The sequence below is a fragment of the Sapajus apella genome, unplaced genomic scaffold (genome assembly GCF_009761245.1).
Source record: "Sapajus apella isolate SASKATOON/1434 unplaced genomic scaffold, GSC_monkey_1.0 scaffold3, whole genome shotgun sequence".
Classification (NCBI taxonomy): domain Eukaryota; kingdom Metazoa; phylum Chordata; class Mammalia; order Primates; family Cebidae; genus Sapajus; species Sapajus apella.
The window spans coordinates 11,936,580-11,960,577 of record NW_022436943.1 but is presented as its reverse complement, the minus strand read 5'-3'; the positions used below and the strand labels follow the sequence as shown (position 1 = coordinate 11,960,577).

At 34.3% G+C, this 23,998-nt stretch overlaps 1 long non-coding RNA gene across 4 annotated transcripts in view; it reads left to right on the top strand.

Annotated features, from left to right (window-relative positions):
• The first annotated feature begins 12,773 nt into the window (after positions 1-12,773).
• LOC116531135 overlaps positions 12,774-23,998 on the top strand; it is a 58,270-nt gene continuing 47,045 nt past the window's right edge. For 3 of the 4 annotated variants that reach the window (XR_004260288.1, XR_004260289.1, XR_004260287.1), the window contains exon 1: positions 12,774-13,143. This is a non-coding gene — a long non-coding RNA (uncharacterized LOC116531135). The remainder of the gene's footprint in view (positions 13,144-23,998) is intronic. The other variant, XR_004260290.1, reaches the window with a different exon arrangement.

Here is a 23,998-nt window from a genome sequence, read left to right as displayed (position 1 = left end):
TTCAGTGAAAGACTGAAACTAATGTGAAGTCTTGCTAAAAATTTCCCTTTTGATTACATTACAGAATAATACATACATTTTCTAATATGTTCAAATATTTTGTTCATATCTGAACCTACAAAATATTTCAAGTTGCATGTTGACAAAGTAATTTTTCTTACTGTGATGCTGAACTCCAAAATCATCTGCCCTTCTCTGACACATTGTTGTGACTAACCCATGATGCAAACTGCTGACATAGTTCCAGCCTCAAAGCTGTATTGGTCAGTGCCAGTCACTGCTGTATCTTCCTGTTTCAACATTCTTATCAGTAGTCCCTGAGTCATTAACCTAGTCATATTTAAGGGAAAGTTCTTGTCATAAGATTACTTACACTAGTCTTTAAATTTCTTCTAAAATCTATTTAGGTTTATGTCAGTAGGCATTAGGTGTTCTCCACCACAGAATACACAAAAAAATCAATCATTTCACTTTAATGTTCCTATTTTCATCCATCTCTTTATAGCTCAAATTAGTCTATGTGATTAATGTAGATAATTAACAGTTACTAATTCAAATAATCATAGTGGTATCTTTTAGATCAACAGAAGGTAAAAATAAATCATTTAAAATTTTTATTTTTAATTGATGAATAATTGCAAACATTATTTATGAGGTACCCTATGTTCTTTTGATATATATTTAAAATGTGAAATGATTAAATAAAGCTAATTAACAAATCTATCACCTCATATATATATATATATATATATATATCTCATATTTTTGTGGTTAAAACATTTAAAATTCACTCTTTTAGTTATTTTGAAATAAACGATGCATTATTATTTATTATAGTCACTATTCTGTGCAATGGATGACTAAAGCTTATTCCTCCTATCTAACTAATCAAAGGGTATAAATACATCCTTCAATATTCAACTGTTTAGTATTATTTCCCAGAATTCTGCAAATGTCTTATAATGTCATAGCCTATATTTCTTTGAAAATAGGCCTGGTGTGGTGGTTCATGCCTGTAATTTCAGGACTTTGGGAGGCCGAGGTAGGTGGATCACTTGAGGTCAAGAGTTCGAGACCAGCCTGACCAATATGGTGAAAACTTGTCTCTACTAAAAATACAAATATTAGCTGGATGTGGTGGTGGGCACCTGTAATCTCAGCTACTCAGAGGCTGAGGCAGGAGAATCATTTGAACCTGGGAAGCAGAGGTTGCAATGAGCTGAGATCAAGTCACTGGACTCCAGCCTGGGTGACAGAGCAAGACTGTTTCTCAAAAACAAAACAAAACAAAACAAAAAACAAAAAACATTTACCATTTTGAAGATAAAATTGAATCTTATTATAAAGTTTTAATCCCAATTTCATACTATGGATTTCAATTATAATTGTTTCCCTGGACAGAAAGCTGCTTGCTTTCTTTAAGCACTCGGGATATTTAGGATTTGTTCTAGCAATTAGTTAAGTATTGGCTCCAACATTTAGTAGCTGTGTGATCAAAATTTAAATTGAAGCAAGTTACTTTAAACTTCTGTTCCTCAGTTTTCATAGCAAGAGAATAGGGATAATTATCATACATATTTTATAGGGCTTATGTCACTGTTGCATTTTGTAATGCATCAAAGTACCAACAGTATAAAGAACGTAACTATTATTATCATTACCATCACTATAATTATTGATTATACTTGCTGAGAGTTCACAGTATGCTTTGGAAATAGGACTAATTTTTGAATAAGACAAAATATTATCAGAACCTTTAAGACTGTTTTTTTCTGAAATTATGGATTTTACTTGCATCCTGACTTCTGGTTTAGAAACTCTTATAGTTTGAACAGATTAACTATCACACACTGAGATCTGTTGTGGGGAAGCAGAGGAGGGACAGCAGGGGCTGGGTAGTTGGGGAGGGATAACATGGGGAGAAATGCCAGATATAGGTGATGAGAAGAAAGGCAGCAAGCCACATTGCCATGTATGTACCTGTGCAACAATCCTGCATGTTCTTCACATGTACCCCAAAACCTAAAATGCAATAAAATAAAATAAAAATTCTCAACAACTCTTACCCACCACTTATTACAAATGTAGTTAATGCTCAACTTCATTAAAATCAGCATTCCTTATCTGATAAAACAGATAAGGGAGAAAGAAGATTGATTTCGGGTCCTCTTCAGAGCCATTAATAGTAGAAACAGGTTCATTCAACTGTCCTAGTTGGTACATTAAATGGGGATTTGATTATGGCAAAGAAGCCCCAACATGGGCTTTCTCTAGTGTCATCCTGAAGTATCCCCTGCTCAGGGAAAGCATAAGATAATAAGGAAAGCAGTTTTGTGTAATAGTCATAAGCATGGAAAAAATGGATGACAGAAGAAGTAGTCCTTGAAAAAGAGAAAGAACATTTGCAGTCCACTGGCAATATGAGAAATCTAATTATAGTAAAAGCAACAGAACTTGAATGTGGAGTAGTCCAGATTTGTGATACTTTTTGCATAGAGGGGCCCTGTGGGAGGGAAACAAATAACAAAGTATCAATTACCCATATTTAGCCTCTCAATACACTTCCAGTTCTGTGGACAGGTGCTACTCAATTCCTTCATTTGTTTAAACAGAATGTTAAATTCCTTTTCCCCATGTGTCAGAGTGCAGAGAAATGCTTGTGGACAGTTGGAACACTGCTAGGCATGAACTAAAAACTTGGTGCAACCTAGACCAATTTGTGGTTTCAGAGATAATTTGTGAATTTTCTCTGCTAACACTTTAGAGGACATATGGCACCAACTGAAAGAGGGACTCTACACATATGGTGGGGTGACAGATAAAAGACTTCTAGAATAGCAGTGCCAAGACTGATGAATATAAAAAACTTTTAAAAGTATAATATTTGTACATAAAAGTTGAAAAGCATTAGAGTAAAGCTTGATGTGTGCTCATAAAGTTAATACATCATCTTTGTAAGTTGAACCCAAATAAAGAAATTGAATGTTATTCATAAGTCCCCTCATAAGTCCGTGTAGTCACTGCAGCCCCAAAGTTAACCAGTATCCTGACTTCTGATAATATATGCTAGCTTACCTGTTTTTGTACTTAATATAAATGAATTCATATTGGATGTACTATTTTTGACTGGCTTCTTTCACTTCATATATTTGTGAGATTCATTATTACTGTTGAACACATTAGTAGTTTGCTTACTGTCATTATTGTGCACTGGTCTATTAACTGACTTTGAATTGTTCCCAGTTTGTAACTGCTATTACAAATAGTTCTGCTATGAACATTGTTGTTGTACGTGCCTTTTACGATGATAGGAATTGCTGAAGATTCTTTGCTTATGATTAAGATACTTGAATTATGAGGGTGTCTAGACCAGAAACAAGGATGCAAGTAAAAACCATAATCCGAAAATACCCCCCCACACACACACACACACTTTTACTGGGTATGAATAAAGCATGGAAAAAAGTTACAGACAGAGGGACCAGAAAGAACAACGATCTCTCTGATGAAGAATTATGTATGATGTAGCAGGTTGACTGGTGGCACCCAATATAAGATTGGAATTACTGGGCATACCTATTTTCAGCTCTAGAACAAACTACTAAATGGTTTTCCATTGTTTCAACTTACATTCTGACCAGTACTGTACTGACTTCCTAGATGTTTCATATTCTTGACAAAACTTATTATTACCTTTCTTTTTCTTGAGTTTTGTGCTAGTATTACATGGTTGTTTTCTTTGTATCATTCTGATAACAGAAAAATAACATCTTTTTCACATCTCTAATGGCATTAGAATATATTTATTTGTGCTGGGCCTTTTTAAGCTCATTTACTTGTCTATTGGGTTGTCTTTTGGATATTGATTTGTATGCACTCCTATATTCTGAATATGGGTCATTTGTTAGAAATATAATTTGCAAATAACTTTTATAAATCCATAGCTCTTAAACTGTCATCACGTTTCCCATCATTTTGTATTTTTGATGCTCATGCCTTTAAATTTATTCAAAAATTAGGCATTCAGTGTCATTTATGTTCCAGCTTGGTCACTCTTGTAGGTGTTGTAAATAAAATAAGGAATAACAGGTAAACATTCATGTTCTTGTGATGCCTAGAAGATATTTATGAATAGGCATAGAAAAATTAAGGAACACATATGTTACATGGTAATAAATGGAAATAAGTGCTAAGTAGAAAAATTTGCCACGTATCCAGTGGATTGAGGGGAAGGCATTGCAATTCTAAATAAAGTGATTTGGAAAGTCTTCCCAGAGAAAGAGAAATGAGAGTAAAGACTTGAGCACAGTAAGGAAGTGAACTATCCACATTCATGGAAACAAAGTTACAGACAGAGGGACAGGAAAGAACAATGATCTCCCTGATGAAGAATTATGTATGATGTAGCGGGTTGACTGGTGGCACCCAAATATATATGTCCATAACCCAAGCCCCAGAATCTATGAATCCAACCTTAGATAGATAAAGGTTCTTTGTAGGTATAACTAAGAAAAGGATCTTGAGATGAGATAATTCTGGACCATGGACCATCTGGAGGGCCCCAAAACCAATGACAAATGTCTTTATAAGAGAGAGGCAGAGCGAGATTTGACACAGACATATAGGGGAATAGAAGGGCACATGAAGACAAACACAGAGATTGGAGTGATGCAGCCACAAGCCGAGGAACAGCGGAACCACCAGGCGCAGGAAGAGGCAAGCAAGAATTCTCCCTTCAAGCCCTTGGAGGAGTGCCACCCTGCTCTCACTGTGATTTTGGACTTCTGGCCTCGAGAACTGTGACAGAATAAATTTCTCTGTTTTAAGCCACCAGGTTTGTGGTAATTTGTCACAGTAGCCCTAGGTAATGAATACATATGGGATGTCTGAATATACACAGGGCTGTGTGACTGCCGGGGAGTGATGTAGGTGGAAGTAGTAGGAGATGAGGTCAGAAAGGTAACAAGGAGCCAGAGAGATAGGTAGAGACCAAAAGCTGTCTTGTAGACTTTGGCTTTTATTGCAAGTGGGTTGGGAAGTCTGTTTGTTTATATTTTGGAATACTGCTATATCATGAGGATTCAAGGAGCCTGACGTGCTTCCTTTTTAGAATCAAACCTACTATCCCTCTTTCCTCCGTATTCATTGGCCTGTTTCCAGCCTCTACAAGTCTACAAAAATCTGTTAAGGACTTGTCATCCACTTGTTTCTGCTCCATTTTTCTTAGCTTACCTCTGAATTTTTGTTCTTAGGTTGTCATATCTGTGGCTTTAAAGGTCTGCCCTCACATTTACTTCCTTGTCCTGATGGAAGTATGAATTGCCCTCTAACTCCATAGAGATAGTAAAGTGTTCCATGTCAACCTCAGAGGTTTTCTGAGGCATCTCTTATATATCTCCATTTTCAATATCATAAGAACTGAATTGCAGTAGAATTTCTGAGCTTCAGTGCTATTTCACAGTCTAAAATAAGAACGACCTATTCTAATTTGAAATATAATACTATATCCATGGTTTCCCCACAGCGAGATGGTACCATCTGGCACACTATTAGTGCAAGACACTGAGGTTTTATGCAACATGCATATCATTGGGATATATAGAAGTTTTCATCCAAAAGCTGACATTTTACTATGATTAGTTTGTCAACTTACTATAACTCATTAAAATAATAGAAAAATATTATGGCTTTGCAAAAATGCAAATGATAGAAGAAGACCAGTGTCATTCTAACAATTAGAATCAGTTATCCCATATCTAGTCCTCACTGACATCTCCAGGGGTCCTGTGAAAAGATAAAGGCAATGAGGAAACCATTGCCTGCAAAATTAATATCACAGTCATATTACCTAACAGGAAGGTCATAAATACGAGGTAAGCACAGGACAATTTTTCTTTAGCTATTTTGCTTTTTCAAAGTTCTGATAATTATCTTCAAAACCAGAAAATAGGGGTGACATTCTTTCCCATCCAAAATCATAATTTGTTCGTCCACTCTTTCTTCCCACTTGCTAATATTTCCTACACCCTGACTAATTCAGAGTCTGAGCTGCAGCCAGTTGGGAGTTGGTTGGCCTCAAACAGTGCCTCTTTAGTGCTTGGTTTTACTTTAAAGTCCTGAAATAGGTGTCATTTAATGAAGTTTCTAATTTCATCTTGATTTATTTGGCTTCAAATAGGAGTCTTGAAAAATGTCAAAGATTAAGGGAAATATATTAGGAAGAGAAAAACACAAAATAATAATTTCTTACAAGTATTTCTATATAAATATGGTATTTGTTTGAATTTGAATTTTTTTGAAGAAAGATAGCGTTGTTTTTCTGCACATACATTATTTGAAAAATATGGTTACGAAAATAATCCATAGCCTGTTTTTTTTTCTAGAATGCTGTGAAAATAGCCAGAAGTGAAAGCTGGTATTTCTAGTTTGTGAGAGTTATTTTGCATAACTCTCATCTAAAGATATAGGACAATCAGGAAAAGTTGACAATTTTGTTAAAATTGCAGATAAACAGTATATAAATCTGCAGGTTTTTTGTTCATACACTCATATTTTGAAGTAAACAGGATTAGAACATAAGAAAATCTTATTGTAAAACTTTAGTTGGTGTTGATATCTGGAAAACAGTAGATGTTGTTAAGCTTCATGTGCTTAAATGTTCTAGTCAGCCATCAGAATGGTAGAGTAGCAAAAAGTATTAGATTCATTTTAGCGATTGCATCATCTATTGACCTCATGTTTTCCTGCCCTCTTGAGAGCTTATTTACTAGGTCAATGCCTGAACCCCCGATATTTGTTGTAAGAGGCAAGTATAGAGAACATAATTCTAGAAAAGGGTACTAAATGAATTTATGGACAGATCAAAGCTAATATATGTCCTTGTCTTTTAATATATCAGTATATCCTGATCCTTCAATTTTAGCATTGTTTTTCTGCAACAAAACAGTAATATATTGGCCCAAATTTTTATCAGGGAAAAATAAATGTATTATACATTAAACATTCCTGAGATGACCTGTTTTCTTTATTACTTTTTTTTCTGTGTAGGAAAACAAACAAACAAACAATAAGCATTAGCATGTAACCACAAAATTGAGAAGATAATGGTATTTATCTTTTTTGTATAAAAATTGTGTACATATTATAAGTATAATGTGTAATTAAATACATTTAGAGTTATAAAGGAAGACCTATTAAATTGTAATAATTATTATTTTGTTTCAATACTAACTATGGAATGAAAATTAGTAAGAGGATTTTTATTGTAAAATGGATAATGACCAAAAACCCTGGGGAGATGGAAGAGAAAACCAAAGTAGACATGATGTGGCTCATTCCAGGAGAAAAGATGGAACAGATTCCTTTTGCTTTTTCTTTTAGAACACCAGGATTTTACTAAACAAACTTTCTTAGCACTCTCTACAGTCTCAGTGTCTAAACATGTTCTTTCCCCAAGAAGCTCACGGCTCTGTAATAATTCTCATTTGTATTAAATTTTAATGTCCTTGAGGAAAATGTAGCCTATGTTTCTCCTTTCATGTTCTCCAATTTAGCTAACAGATTTCTAGAGCTGACTAGAGTTAAATATTGTCCTGCTCAGTTTATTGCCCACAGGATGACTTTCCTTCCATCTCCAGAAGACCCTTCTGATGATGATAAGATCCAAGTGATTTTTTAATTTTGGAGAGCCAGTGTTGGGCCTTTCTATCAAGTGCACAACAAGGTGACTGACTTGTAGTAGTCACTGATTAATTGCTCATTAAATAGATAAGTTGCTGGACCAGCCATTTGGCAGCTATAGTTGTTACTGTTGGTCTGTGTTCAGAATCACATGCTGAACTGACACTTCTCCCAGTTAATAGCATCTATGTACCCCCTTTTAGTTATATCTCTCTTATCTTACTTATTTTTAAAAGACTCCCAAGTGTTACACTTTCAATCATGTCTGTCAGTAGGATTAAAAACAAGAAAGCAATTTGAGGAGTTACAGTAGGGGATGTGGAAAATAAGTTTACCCAAAAGATTATTTCAAGGAAGAGCTGCTGACTAGAGCTAATTGTAAAGTTTCATTGCCTCCATTATCCAAACAGGAAATATTATCCATTATTCAATTAAATCATTAATTGAAGTGTTCACAATCCCTTAATTCTTAGACTTAGAGCATCTTTCCTTCCCTTCACATGTCTCACTTTCAATTTTGAAAGGCAACACTGCTACTGATATCATCCCTCACTTGGCAAAAAGACACTTTTAAAAATGTTTGATGAGATATTTATACAATACTACTGATGCTATTAACAGCATTAACTATAGCTAAAATTTATTGAGCACTTAGTATGTGTTAGGCACTGCTCTAAATCATGTTAAATGTTTTTTATCAGTTAACCCTCACAAATATACTATTGGTGAAGTATGAATTATTATGTATCCATTTTATTGATTTTACGTACGAAGAAACTGAAACACAGGTCAGTTATGTTACTTGCCATGTTTGCTCATTAAATATATATCACACAATTATAATTTGATTCCAAGACATAAAGCCTCAAAACCTATACTCTACCCTATACAGTACTCCTAATTCAGAGTACAAGTATAATTGCGATTTCCTAATTGAGAAGTACGAGTAAAATTAGTGTGGTCACTGATATATTTTCTACGACAGTCCATGTACTCTTAGGAATTATATATGTTTTATACTAACAATGACAATTTTCCAAAGGCATTGTCTTTGACTCCTCACTTTTTTCAGTATGCATTACTTCCTGATGGCTTCCCTGTATATACTATATATTCCAGATCTTATGGTTTTTACTTCAACTTGACTCTCATTATCTTCTAAATTTGGAGTCTCAATGATTCTGTTACTCTGAATTACAGTATTGTATAAGGTAAACACAGATTTTAAGGATATGTTTTCTGAAATTAAGTTATAACTATGTGATTATTAAATAGATACGTTGCTCACTATATAATACTATTTACTGAGTAAATGTGGCAAGTACCATAATTTATCAGTGTTTCAGTTTACTCATCTGTTGTGGCAGCCCCAACTGATTAAAACAAAGCTATCCTTAATCTCCTCAGCAGTCCTACCCTATACTCATGCTCTTCTCCATAGACAAACATGTGTCATTTTAAGAATACAACAAAAGCTATTGGGCATAAGTGGCTTTGGCCTCTCCTTCCTTCTGCTAGTCAATAAATTTAACTTTATCATCACTCATTTTTTATATCTGGTCTCATAGAAAGTGGCAACTTCCTTCCTCAACCAACACCAAGCTTTTATACTGTTTTCCTGAACTCACTCCCTTCTTCATAATCTCAGATTTGTTATTTTGCCTCTCTTCTGAGTCCTATTCAAAATCTCCCTCCTTGCCATCATTTTCTTTTCTGCCAAAAGGCATATCAAATTATACAGGAAAAACTTTCCCACTCTGTTGCACATCAACAAGCATCTTGAAGTTGCAAACTACACTTTCCACTTCTTTGCCTCCCTGAACTCTTTCACCATATTGAGAATTTTGCTTCTGACTTTACCATTCTGTGAACAATGCTTTTATTAAGATGGATGTTCTCATCAAATTGCTCAACCAACTGGTTGTCTTTCAGTTTCTGTCTACCTGTCATCTCTGGTGCACTTGACTATTGAGAAATCTGTTGTTAAATACTTTTCTTTTGTATTTTTTTGTCAACATACATATAATGCTCATAATTTTGAATGTAATACTTATTTTGATTATATCACTAGCTTATATCATTAAGATTATATCACCAGCTTCTCCTCCTGGACCTTCTTTTAAACACACAATTATTTCCTTGGTTTTATCCTAGACTGTCATCTCTTCTCACTCAAAGAAACCCCTTTGGGTAAGTGTATCTATATCCATGATATCATCTATGTTCACGTACTAATGGTTCTCCGTTTTTTTCTGAGATACAAATTCATGTACCTAACCTACTTTGGGTATCTGAACCTGGACGTGCCAAAACACCTAAAATATTTATAATGCCTTTATATATAACTTTTATAAATATTATACAATTCCATCTTCCATATATATTTTTAAAAAGTTTATCTACTATTGTGCTCGATGCACTATAGGAATGTATTCTCTGAAAGCTATTTTACTTACTGTACCTTTAGCCATCAGTCCCAAATGGTGGGACAAGCATAGGATTATATATATATATATATATATATAAACATCTCAGTTCTAAATGAGAGAAAAATGGAAGAGAAAAAGGGCTATTGTCCCAACCGATTCCAAAAGCCAGTTGTATAAACTCCATCAGATTTAAATGCCAGAAAATAATTTACTGTGGCTTGTGACTCTGCTTTCTGGGGCAACTCCACCCTCTGAGGCATTCTTTCTTTATTATAAAACATAGTATGTGTTTTCATCTAAATATTTATCTTTTTATTTCCTGCTTGTAGTATTTTGGGGGTCTTGAACAGTTTTTCACTTCAAATTCTCTCTCTTTGTGTCTTTCTGCTCATGTAACATATACAAGAACTTTGTGAGTTTCCTCTGTATATCACATGTATTATGTCAAATGGTCAAGATGCTAGTTCACAGTTCTTCCCTAGATAATCCCCTCTTTATTTTTGACTTTTGCTGAGATTATTGAGAGGATGCCCTTTATCTTCCTGGATATTCTGTTATTGGATTGAGGAGATATATGAATCATGCTCTGAATCTGTTACAAACTCTTTTGCATTACTGAATATTCTGAGCTTCTAATCTTTATGGGGCACCAGTACAAGATTATACAGCCATACCCTCAATCATTCCTCTAAGGTGTACTTTCTGGATATCAAACCTCTTAAATTAATTTTTTCTTTTGCATTTTGGATAGAAAATTTCCTAAATCATCAAGTTCTTCTTTACATTAGTTGAGTAAAGCAATCATAGATTTGACTATGACTTCAAATTTGGGATATTTACAATTACTTCTCAAATTAGATTATCTTAAAACTTTCTTCAGTTGAAATATTTGCCTAATATTAAAGCCAATGGAGGAATAAAAGTTTATATTTAGCAGTTATTCCCTCAATTTATTTTTCTTGTATTATATTTATTTTAAGCAGTGGGAAGACACCAGCCCACATCTTTAATATTGTGCTTGGCATTTTCCTTCACTCTTGCATTTATTATATTTCATTAATATTTTTATTTGTACATTTACCTCTCCCAGTGAATAATGATCTCTGCGTGAGCAGTTAATGTTCCTAAAAATCTTTGTATCTCAAGCACATATCATTGCTTATCATTGCTTAACAACCCCTTGTTAATTGTTAATTGAACAAATAAAAGTAATTTATCCAACAATCCCCTCTCCACTTCTATTCTTTCCTTGGCTATAATATCACATACTATTCCAAGATAATCTCTCTAATTTGAGAAGTAATTATAAATGTCCCAAATCTGAAGTTACAGTCCAGTCTATAATTACTTTACTCAACTAATGAAATAGTGTATGAAAATTAAAGTTGTTTTCCTTAAAAATGCTACATACTCATAAAAAAAAAAAAAAAAACGTTTTAGAGCAATATAATCGTATTAGTGTTCCTACTAACAATAATGAGTTCCCAAATAGAATTCTTCTCCTTTCTCTTAACACCATTTCCAAAGGGCTTTTAATATTTAGAAAAGAATATTTATAAAAGAATAAGAAAAGTATGCAAATGAGTGGCCTTTCTCAGTAGAATTATTTTTAAAATTCACTATGAAATAAAACTTTATAATAATTCCCTGAGACTCTCTCTTCCTTTAAATGATGAATTAAATGTAGAATGAGGTCCTCTTCTTAAAGGCAATTGAGCAATTTCTGATAACATAACTTCTCAAAAGCTGGCACTAAATATATTTACTAACATGTAAAGGACTGTTATATGTAAAACATAATCATTCAAAACAGACCAACATTGATATTTGTTTACTTGAGTATTAAGGAACAAAATCATATAAACATGAAATTCTTCCAAAGTTTTTTATGCTGCTTAAATGCTGAATATCTATATAGACGTGCCACGTTACTCAAGAAAATGGATAGTTTGTGTGATGCATAAGATGGTTTAACACATAACCAAGAGTATATGATGCAATCATATTTGTTCATATTTAAAATTTTGCCTTCATTTGAGCTTAAGCGGTAAATAAAACTGTTAGAGAAGGAGTTATGGAATATAGACCTAATTTAAAATAATTTTTTTCTTTACCTTAAAATAGAATTGTACCTTAAGAAAATTGTTAAAATAAACTATCATAGAGGCTTTATTTTTAGTAAGACAGTATTTTCAAGCACATTAACATTAATTTCATGTACATTCCATAATTATGTACATGATCATTTTAAGGATTGCTCAGATATATAAAATTCAAATAATTTTAATAAAATAATTTTCAAATTTTTAATGGATGTATCTGAAAATTGCTTCACTTCTTAGTTTGTTCTATGTAAAATGTATTATATGCTTTTTATATATTATGACATTTATGTTAATAAACTTAGTTAATGTTTGATGATTATTAAAGCATTAAAATATATATAATGGTAGTTACGATTTAAAGTGGACGTAATTAATGAATCCAGTAGAATGAAATGAAAGAAAACAAAACTAACAGGAAAAAAATGTTTGGAGGACAAAAGGATTTAACCTTTCCTTAGTATCAGTTAAATGTGAAGAATTTAAAAAGAATATCTACATTAAAAAGAACGTCTTTCCTGCTAGTGAATATGTTTCTCAGTTCAGAGGGGGTGGCATTTCATCCTACATCCCAGCTCTACCACAATCTGTTCCTGACAGGACCATCCATCTGTTTAGCCTGAACAACCCTGCAGTTGCTTATGTGCTTATTCACAGATGTAAGTAGGAGGTTGACTACAGGTTTTTGGACTTATACTTGAATCCAAGCTAATGTGACACATTTGCAAGCATAGCTGCACATGTTCTGGTTTAATTGGGAAATCTCTCCCTTGACTTTCAGAATAGCACAGAAGCAGAGACTTTAAGCCTAAACAGACCCAGATTCAGAGCAGACCCGATGCTGCTTGAAGAAGGCTGGAGGTATGTTAAGGAGACAAGGGCTGTCAAGAAGCAGGGATGTCTCTGGAAAGGGTGAGCAGCTGACGGCCTTTGTAAGTTCTCTGGGCAGCATTGATGGGAGGTAAAAACCTTGGGAAGAGTCTTGGTTTAACATGGACTTTAAACGGTACAAAGTAATTAGGGCCTCCTTTATTTCCATAAACTATGATAGACACTCTTCTAAAATTTCTGTTATCTTAGCTGCTTTTCTATGATATTTTTGGACCCCTGACTTATTTACACAAATGGAATGATAGCTTTTGGTTGGAAAATTTAAATATCTAAGGCACAAATTAGACATGGGACTTCATTCACACTTCTCCTCTAGATCTTAATCAAGACACCCTATGAGCTATATTGGATATTGCACAACGTTTATACCGAATATGTGTCAAGCATTTAAAAAATTTGCCATCGTGGAGCAGTGCTTCAGCATGATTTGTAATAGTGCATTCTGCCTTCTAAAATGTTTTGACTACTGGTGGTAATTGCTTTACAAGTGAAAACTATCCTCCTTAGTTCTCAGAATACTTGTAATCTGAGCATATCACACCTCCACATTTTGCTTGTAATGCTCTCTCTGTACCTTTTATCTTCTTAGGCTGTTGAAGTAGTTCAAGTTTCATTCAGCTCAACTGTCATCTACTCCATGAAGCCTTCTTTGATCCTCTTACTTAATACTAATCTCCTAATGCTTTTCTGTTCCCATAACAAGTGCCTTTGTTTCCATCTGTTGGTATCATGTAGTACAATCTGAATTGAGTCATTGTTGTGTACTTTTTATATTTTCCAGTAGTTTATGACATTTATATTTGGGTGATTCTTTTTCTTAGTAAAGGATCTTAAAGAAAGTATGCTCTCAATAAATGCTTATTCAGTTGATTTTTGGGTATTAATGAAATGCAAATTCTAGTAGACCCTTTGTATAATTGCATGCAGATAGTTCAATTTTAAAAATTAATAGAGCTTTTATAATTCTTATAATACTTTATATGTCCTTATCCCTTTATGATTTGAAAATATTTCTATAACAAATATGTATGTGCACATGTAAGAGTCCAGTAAGAAAATTCAAGCAGGTACAGCCAGAGTGCCAGAAAAGTGGGTGGTTCAATGTAAGTTGGAAAAAAACAAAAAGTAAAAATCTTCTCAGAAATGGGGGAACATTATTTTTTATGGAGTACTTGGAATATAAGTTGTTCTCCTCCTGACAAAGTGAGGAGAGAGAGAGAGAAAGAGAGAGAGAGAGAGAGAGAGCCAGAGCAACAGAGAGAGGGAGAGTGAGAAAAACAGAGAGAAAATAACTCCTTCTATAATAACAAAGAGGAGACAGTATTCTCATCTCCATCGATCTTAGCAAGGCTTTCTGCTGAGTTTGTATTTGAGGAGAATGATACCTCAGAAGGTCCTGTATTTTTTACAAGGATATGAAGTAACAAGGAGCATCAGAAATAGAGCACTTAGTTTCAAATCATCTGCTGAGCAGTAAGCTCTATGGCTTCCTAAGATGTACTTCAGCATTTCCTCAAGGGAAAGCAAGATGAAAAGTTAGGATTCCAGACAACACACACATACACTTGCACACAAACACACACACCAATTGTTACTTCAATTTAGCAGCTGTTCCTCTACTTAAACATGTTGATTTCCTTCTGATAATGTATTTGAAGAAATTGTTCCTCCACCAAAAAAAATGCAATTTTAAAAATCACTGACCTAAGGACACTAAAAATAAAATTAACAAATTCTCAGTAATTTTAAGTGTTATTATAGCTTTCCAGAAAACCAAGTATATAATACTAAAGATTTACTTATGAGAATATTTAGGGGAAAAAAAAGACTAGAGATGCTAAGAAAGATGCAAAACAATGAGAAGCATGACTTCACAAAGAGCTGTAAAATATAAAGCAGGTCAGTCAGCAGAGTGATCACTTGTTTAGTGGAATTCCAGATTTCTGGAAGAGCAAATGGCAGAAGAATTTACCTGCCACCTTTCTCCCTACACATAGTCTACAGATAAGGAGGGAGTTTAGTCACTGAAACTTCAATCTGCCTCTGTTCTCTTGGTGGCCATGCAGCAAGTGAAGCATTTCTTCCAAGTCTAGAAAAGAAGAGGTCATCTAGAAGAAGCAGAGCATCAACCAGGAACAATTATGGTGAAGGCAGTTGAGGGAGTTTGGGAAGGTGTACAAGACCTATATCCAATGCAAGTATAATTTTTAAGAAACTTTGGGTTGTAATAGTGAAGAGTTTTACTTGAATAAATATGATCAGCACAAAACTTAGACTCACATTATAGAGATGTAAGTTTTGGAATAAATAAAGGCAAAGGAAAATGCATAATGAAAACAGACCTATAAGAATATTACACTGAAATTTTGGTTTGTCTGAAGTACACAATATGTCGTTGTTAGTTATAAATTCTTTTTATTGGACAGTATTAGGAAAAAGATAAACATTTAATCTGTATTATGAATTTGTAAGTTACATATAATGTAAGAACAAACGCATTTCCTTAACCATACCTGTCTGCGTTTACATAAATATCTCATTGAAAAGAGAATAATTTTTGGTATTAAAACAAGATTCAATAATATAGCAAGCACTGCAGCAAGTATGAGGAACTCATATTCCCTATTGTTATTGTTAAAGCGCTAAGTAATACTTGATAGTTTACACAGAAACATACCTACTGCTATATACTCAGTTAATCATAGTGGCTATTATTGGTTTAAAGACAGGTCAACCTGAATCAAATTTCTGATTCTTCATTTTGAGTGTAATACTTAACATCCTGAAATATGGTATTTTTGTTTTGTTTCATTTTAATCAATAAAATGGTAATAAGAATATCTCAAGCATAGATTGTAGAGAATAAATTAATAATCTGTAGTACTGTTCTATCATGGTCTTAACGAATGATAGATATTATTACTTGATGTTACTTAGTATCGTTATCACCCTTATTTTTATAACTACTTACATATTTGTTAAATATTTAGTATTCTGTGTACAGTTAATTCCTAGTAGAAGTTATATTCTTCTCAACTACAACTTATACTGTTCTTATGAAATGAAAGGAAATAAAAAGTAAGCTACTGGGTATTGTTTAGGAGGAATTTCTGAACTGGGTGGACCCAAGCAACATTAAAGTCACAATCCTTGTGCTCCTGGTGTGGACTCATCAGTTACACTTGACATAAACTAGAGACTAGAAAGTAAACAAAGATTCTTCATGCCTTCCAGAGTTTCTCTTGACATCAGTTATTGTGATTGTTACAAGGTTATGTGAAGAGGGTAGACTAGTTATTGCTACTTTCTTTTAATATTAGAACTGAGACTAAAAGAAACTGTGACTTGAGCAATAGTTACAGCTTCATCTGGCAAACTCCTTTTTCAAAACTACTGTTTATAGCTCAAAGTATATTATATTTCATCACAAGACTCAAATGCATGAATATTTTACATGTAAATATATAATATAATTAGCATCTTTGGAATTATTGAGGGGTTGCTATTCTAGACAGAGAAAATAAGGTAGCATTTCATTAAGATGTTGGTGTTAGAGAACCAGAATTATAATGCCATTAAGTATTGTATAATAGGCCTATTTTTACCTGCCATTTTGTGGACTAGATGATATAGGGGAGCAATCAAAAGTAAAATTTTACAATGAATAAACTCTTCAATATCCAGAAAAGCATTTTATAAACTAGTGCTCCAAATTCAGTAAAATAAATTCTGGTCTAATAACCTGTCTGGTTCCTTGTTCCTAAATCCATCAGTTGAAGCTCTAAATGCAGGCCCAGACAGCTCTGGTCCAGGGTAGGGATTCAATCCCCTTTCCTAATCAAGGGAATGCAAAACAAAACAAAACAAAGCAGCAGATTCAATAATACAATGATGTAGCTGGATTATATCTTTATTCCTATGTTGCCCTGAACTTATACTGCAGTTAAATTACAATGTGCCTATGTTTACTTACTCATTAAAGGAAATGACAAATTTTCTGCTGTGTTCCAATGACCATTCCTAAATTCCAAGACTTTCCTCGTAGAATTCCATGGGTCCTTCCTCTGAGGTCTGGTTACCAAAACTTTCTCCTAGAATGTAGATATAAATTTTAGTATGATTGCTAAATGTTATTCCACTGCTATTTTAATCTACCAATCTGCTATCATGCAAATTCTTGTTATCGACTCTTGTTGTTCTTTGATTTCAGTGGTCTGTCTACTGGAACTATTAGATTATTTTCTACCATAGTTATCTGATGCCACACAATATTTTAAAATTCTGTTGTATTCTGTTTTTACACACTTTAATTGACAAATTGTAAAAGCTACATTTCCATTTATACACTTTAATTGACAAATTATAAAAGCTACATTGCAAAAGCAAATGGAAACCTAACAAAAACAAAGTAGAGAGTACACATAGCTGATTCTGTGACCACATAAGAAGTATACTGTTGCATAGATAACTCAGAGGAAGTTTCAAGACAACCTGGGAATATAGAAGATATCTTATAAGGTGTGCCTAATCCAAAGTTAGAAGATACAGTAGTTATTTTCTATTTTGTTGATCTTTTTGAAAAACCAACTCCTGGATTTATTCATTTTTTGAGGGGATTTTTTTTTTTTTTGTGTGTGTGTGTGTGTGTGTGTGTGTGTGTGTGTGTGTCTCTATCTCCTTCATTTTTGCTCCGATCTTAGTTATTTCTTGTCTTCTGCTAGCTTTTGATTTATTTGATCTTGCTCCTCTAGTTCTTTTAATTTTGAGGTTAGGGTGTCCATTTTAGATCTTTCCTTGTTTCTCATGTGGGCATTTAGTGCTATAAATTTCCCTCTAGACACTGCTTTAAATGTGTCCCAGAGATTCTGGTACGTTGTGTCTTTGCTCTCATTGGTTTTGCAGAACATCTCTATTTCTGCCTTCATTTCATTATTTATCCAGTAGTCATACAGGATCAGGTTATTCAGTTTCCATGTACTTGTACAGTTTTGAGTGAGTTTCTTAATCCTGAGTTCTAATTTGATTGCACTGTTCTTTTGCATTTGCTGTGCAGTGATTTACTTCCAATTATGTGATCAATTTTAGAGTAAGTGCAATGTAGTGCTGTGAAGAATGTGTATTATGTAGATTTGGAGTAGAGAGTTCTGTATATGTCTGTTAGGTCTGCTTGATCCAGCTCTGAGTTCAAGTCCTGGATATCCTTGTGAATTTTCTGTTTCATTGATCTAATATTGACAGTGGAATGTTTAAGTCTCCCACTATTGTTGTGTGGGAGTCTAAGTCTCTTTGTAGGTCATTAAGAACTTGCTTTATGTATCTGGGTGCACCTGCATTGGGTGCATATATATTTAGGACAGTTAGCTCTTCCTGTTACGTTGATCCCTTTACCATTATGTAATGCCCTTCTTTGTCTCTTTTGATCTTTGTTGGTTTAACGTCTGGTTTTATCAGAGACTAGGATTGCAACTCATTCTTTTTTTTCTCTCTCCATTTGCTTGGGAAATCTTCATCCATCCCTTCATTTTGAGCCTATGTGTGTCTTTGCAAGTGAGATGGGTCTCCTGAATATAGCACACTGATGGCTCTTGTCTCTTTATCCAGTTTGCCAGTCTGTGTCTTTTAATTGGGGCATTTATCACATTTATATTTAAGGTTAATATTGTTATATGTTAATTTGATCCTGGCATTTTGATGCTAGCTGGTTGTTTTGCCCGTTAGTTGATGCAGTTTTTTCATTGTTTCAATGGTCGTTAAAATTTGGTATGTTTTTGCAGTGGCTGGTACTGGTTGTCCCTTTCCATGTTTAGTGCCTCCTTTAGGAGCTCTTCTAAGGCAGGCCTGGTGGTGACAAAATCTTTCAGAATTGCTCCACTAACCAGACTAGTAAAAAAGAGAGAAGAATCAAATAGATGCAATAAAAAATGATAAAGGGGATATAACCACGAATTCCACAGAAATTCAGACTACCATCAGAGATTACTACAAACATCTCTATGCACATAAACCAGTAAATCTAGAAGAAATGGATACTTTTCTGGATACTTACACCCTCCCAAGACTAAGCCAGGATGAATTTGAATCCCTGAATAGACCAATAACAAGGTCTGAAGTTGAGGCAGCAATTAATAGCCTACCAACCAAAAAAAGCCCTGGACCAGATGCATTCACAGAAGAATTCTACCAGACATGCAAAGAGAAGCAGGTACCATTCCTTCTGAAATTACTCCAAACAATACAAAAAGAGGGAATCCTCCCTAACTCATTTTATGAGACCCAAATCATCCTTATACCAAAACCAGGCAGAGACTCAACAACAACCACAACAACAACAAAACAAAAATTCAGGCCAATGTCCATGGTGAATATTGATGCAAAAATCTTCAATAAAATACAGGCAAACCAAATCCAACAGCACATCTAAAAGCTTATCTATCACCATCAAATCGGCTTCATCCTTGGGATGCAAGGCTGGTTTAACATATGCAAATCTATAAACAGAACCAAAGACAAAATCCCATAATTATTTCAATAGATGCAGAGAAGGCCTTTGACAAGATTCAACAGCTCTTTGTGCTAAAAACTCTCAATAAACTAGGTATTGATGGAATGTACCTCAAAATAATAAAAGCTATTTATGACAAACCCACAGCCAATATCATACTGAATGAGCAAAGACTGGAAGCACTCCCTTTGAAAACTGGCAAAAGACAAGAGTGCCCTCTCTCACCACTCCTATTCAACATAGTATTGGAAGTTCTGGCCAGAGCAATCAGGCAAGAAAAAGAAATAAAGTGTATTCAATTCGGAAAAGAGTGAATCAAATTGTTTCTATTTGCAGACAAAATGATTGTATATTTACAAGACCCCATTGTCTCAGCCCAAAATCTCCTTAAGCTGATAATCAACTTCAGCAAAGTCTCAGGATACAAAATCAATGTGCAGAAATCACAAGCATTCCTATAAACCAATAACAGACAAACAGAGAGCCAAATCATGAGTGAACTCCCATTCACAATTGCTACAAAATTAATAAAATACCTAAGCATACAGCTAACAAGGTATGTGAAGGACCTCTTCAAGAAGAACTACAAACCACTGCTCAAGGAAATAAGAGAGGACACAAACAGATGGAAAAACATTCTATGCTCATGGTTAGGAAGAATCAATATTGTGAAAATAGTCATACTGCCCAAAGTAATTTATAAATTTAGTGCTATCCCAATCAAGATACCATTGACTTTCATCACAGAGCTGGAAAAAAAACACCTTAAACTTCATATGGAAATAAAAAATAGCCTGCATAACCAAGACATTCCATTCCAAAGGAAAAAAAAAAAAAAAAAAGCTGGAGGCAGCATGCTACCTGGCTACTTGACTTCAAACTAAACTGCATGGCTACAGTAATCAAAACAGAATAGTACTGGTACCAAAACAGAGATATAGACCAATGGAATGGAACTGAGGCTTCAGAAGTAAGGCCACACATCTGCAACCATCGGATCTTTGACAAACCTGACAAAGACAAGCAATGGGGAAAGGATTCCCTATTTAATAAATGGTGTTTGGAAAACTGGCTAGCCATATGCAGAAGCTGAAACTGGACCCCTTCCTTACACCTTATACAAAAATTAACTCCAGATGAATTAAAAATTTAAACATAAGACCTAACACCATAAAAACTCCAGAAGAAAACCTTGGCAATACCATTCAGGGCAAAGGCATAGGCAAGGACACAAAAAGCAATGGCAACAAAAGCCAAAATAGACTAATGGGATCTAATTAAACATAAGAGCTTCTGCACAGCCAAAGAAACTTTCATTGGAGTGAACTGACAAACAACAGAATGGGAAAAAAATTTGCAACCTACCCATCTGACAAAGGGCTAATATCCAGAATCTAAAAATACTTAAACAAATTTACAAGAAAAAAACAAACAACCCCATCAAAAAGTGGGTGAAGCATATGAACAGACACTTTTCAAAAGAAGACATTTATGCAGCCAGCAAACATGAAAAAAATCTCATCACTGGTCATTAAAGAAATGCAAATCAAAACTACATTGAGATACCATCTCTTGCCAGTTAGAATGGTGATCATTAAAAAATCTGAAGACAGCAGATGCTGGAAAGGATGTGGAGAAATAGGAATGCTTTTACGCTGTTGGTGGGAGTGTGAAATTAGTTTAACCATTGTGGAAGACACTGTGGCAATTTCTCAAGGATCTGAGATGACAAATACCATTTAACCCAGCAATCCTAATACTGGGTATATATCCAAAGGATTATAAATCATTCTATTCTAAAGACACATGCACACGTATGTTTATTGTTGCATTGTTCACACTAGCAAAGACTTGGAACCAATCCAAATGCCCATCAATGATAGACTGGATAAAGAAAATGTGGCACATATACACCATGGAATACTATGTAGCCATAAAAAAGGATGAGTTCATGTCTTTTGCAGGGACATGGATGAAGCTAGAAACCATAATTCTCAGCAAACTGACACAAGAATAGAAAACCAAACACCACATATTCTCACTCATAAGTGGGTGTTGAACAATAAGAACGCATGGACACAGGGAAGGGAACATCACACATCAGGCCCTGTTGGGCGTGGGTGGAGCTAGGGGAGGGATAGCAGGGGGTGGAGGGCTTGGGGAGGGATAACATTAGGAGAAATACCTAATGTAGATGACAGGAGGATTGATGCAGCAAACCTTATGTATGGCATGTGTATACATATAAACAATCCTGCATGATCTGCACATGCACCTCAGAACTTAAAATAAAAGTAAAAAAAGAAGACATAGAAGTTATTTTCAGTAATTACATTAAATTTAAGAATAATCTTAATAGATTGTCCTGATGGGGATGACTAAAGCTTTCTTGAGATAAATCTATGGCTTAAGTAATTTATAAAGAAAAACCAAAAATTATAGTTATCTCATCACTAGAATGTTTAAACAGATGATTATCTGGCAGGAATATAGTAGGAAACACTCCTTTATTGATTTCTGCATGACCTCTTAGGGGTCCTTCACCAGTCTAATCTTTCAGTTTATAATTCACAGGAGTCTCATACTAGTTTAATGTTGACCAGTATTGTAGTCAGTAGCCCAGTCAGACTATAGCATGTGTTGTCTTGTCATCCTATCTCTATTCCTGTAACAATTATTTTATTTATCTGCATTCATAAGGACAAATAATCTATCTGGAGGACAGTAAACTCACCGCTACCTTAAATGGAAAGCATCACATACTGTTCCTAGCAATCGACTGAATTTATTTTAAATAGAAGACAGGACACACATAACCATTTCAATAAAAAGACTGTAATGATATTATGCATTTAAAAAATGTTAGTTTTTTCACACCTAGTTAGTCCTACAGAAATATTAGGTATTTTAAAAACCATCATATTCTTATATTTATATTCATAGTCATGTTATTTCTAGCCAGATAAATAAATGCAATTGTTAGAGGTTGGAAGTCTTGAATGTAGACAATGTTTATTTAAGATGATAACCTGTAAGAAACATTCAAAAATAAAATCCAAAAATAAGAAATTAAGCAATATAAGCTTATTGGATTAGTGATATATAGCATGGTGAGAAAATGCAATAAATACCCTCAAAGATCAAATGCCACCTGCTGTGATTCTCTTGGCAGAAGACCCATTGGATAACCATTGATCTCTTCCATGTGGGGTAAAAGAAATTCTAACCAAGGGCCATTTTCCCAGTGGATATGTAGACTTTCCAATAAAGCTTTGTTTTTATGGCCACAGAGAGACTATATGCATTTCCATTGGGAAGTGAGTGATTGAGAATATAAATCACTTGGGAATCTTTGATCAAAGTATTTTTCTCTAAATTCTCTACAGCCATCTTCACTTTTGCAATTTTCTGAAGCCTGGGTTCTCCTAGAAATTTCAACTAACTTTTTCCAATAGAAGGTAGATATACTGTAATCTAAATAATCTTCCCAACTAGCTTTTTGGAAGAGATTTCTTCAGAGATACAAGAAAAAATTATTTGTAATATACACTTTAAAACTGAGCAAAAATCACTATTTTTATCAAGCTGTCAATCTTTTTCAGTTCTACCCTTTACCATGTGAAAATGCAAGCTTTCAATTATCCTCTTATGCACATTCATCATTTGATGGCTAATACTTCTTCCTTTTGATTTTGTTTCCCCACGACTGTGCTCCAAAACTTGTATAGAACTTCAGGATCCAAATGAACTATTTCCTTCTTCCTCTACCTTCACTAAGACTCAATTTTCCCTAGAGTGCCATTAGCCCTGTTAACTTCTAAAGTGGAAATGGGTCAACCTCCCATTCTAATATATTACAAGTCAGGAGAAATAATGGTGCTAATGGCATTAAATTGACACCATTGTTTTTCTTCATTGAAAGAGAACCCCTTTATTCAGATTCATGAAATACATCACTAGTCAATATAAAAACTTCCTTTACTGTCATATTATTGAGGTCTTTCTGATCCTTAGCTTAGCTATGTCTCAGTTCTTGTCTCATAACCAGAAAAAATTATGTGCATGGACACCAGAGAGTGAGTGGAGTAGAATTTATTAAGCAAAAGGAAAGCTCTCAGCAAAGAGGCGACACAGAGGGTGGTTTCCCTACCTGAAGGTGGGAAAGTCCCCCATGTGGTTGGGAATGGGAAGTATGTGCCAATCAGTTTGTGAGTATGCAAAAAACATTAAATAAATGGAAGACATCACTCAAAGGTGGGCACAACAGTGTAGAAAACCAATTAGGAAAGGTTGGGGATCAATCGGAGAAAAATGCACCAAACATGAAGACAAGTTTCTAATCTGGTGCATGGATACAACTTGTAGCTCGACTTTCAGGCCTTAAACTGTCTTTG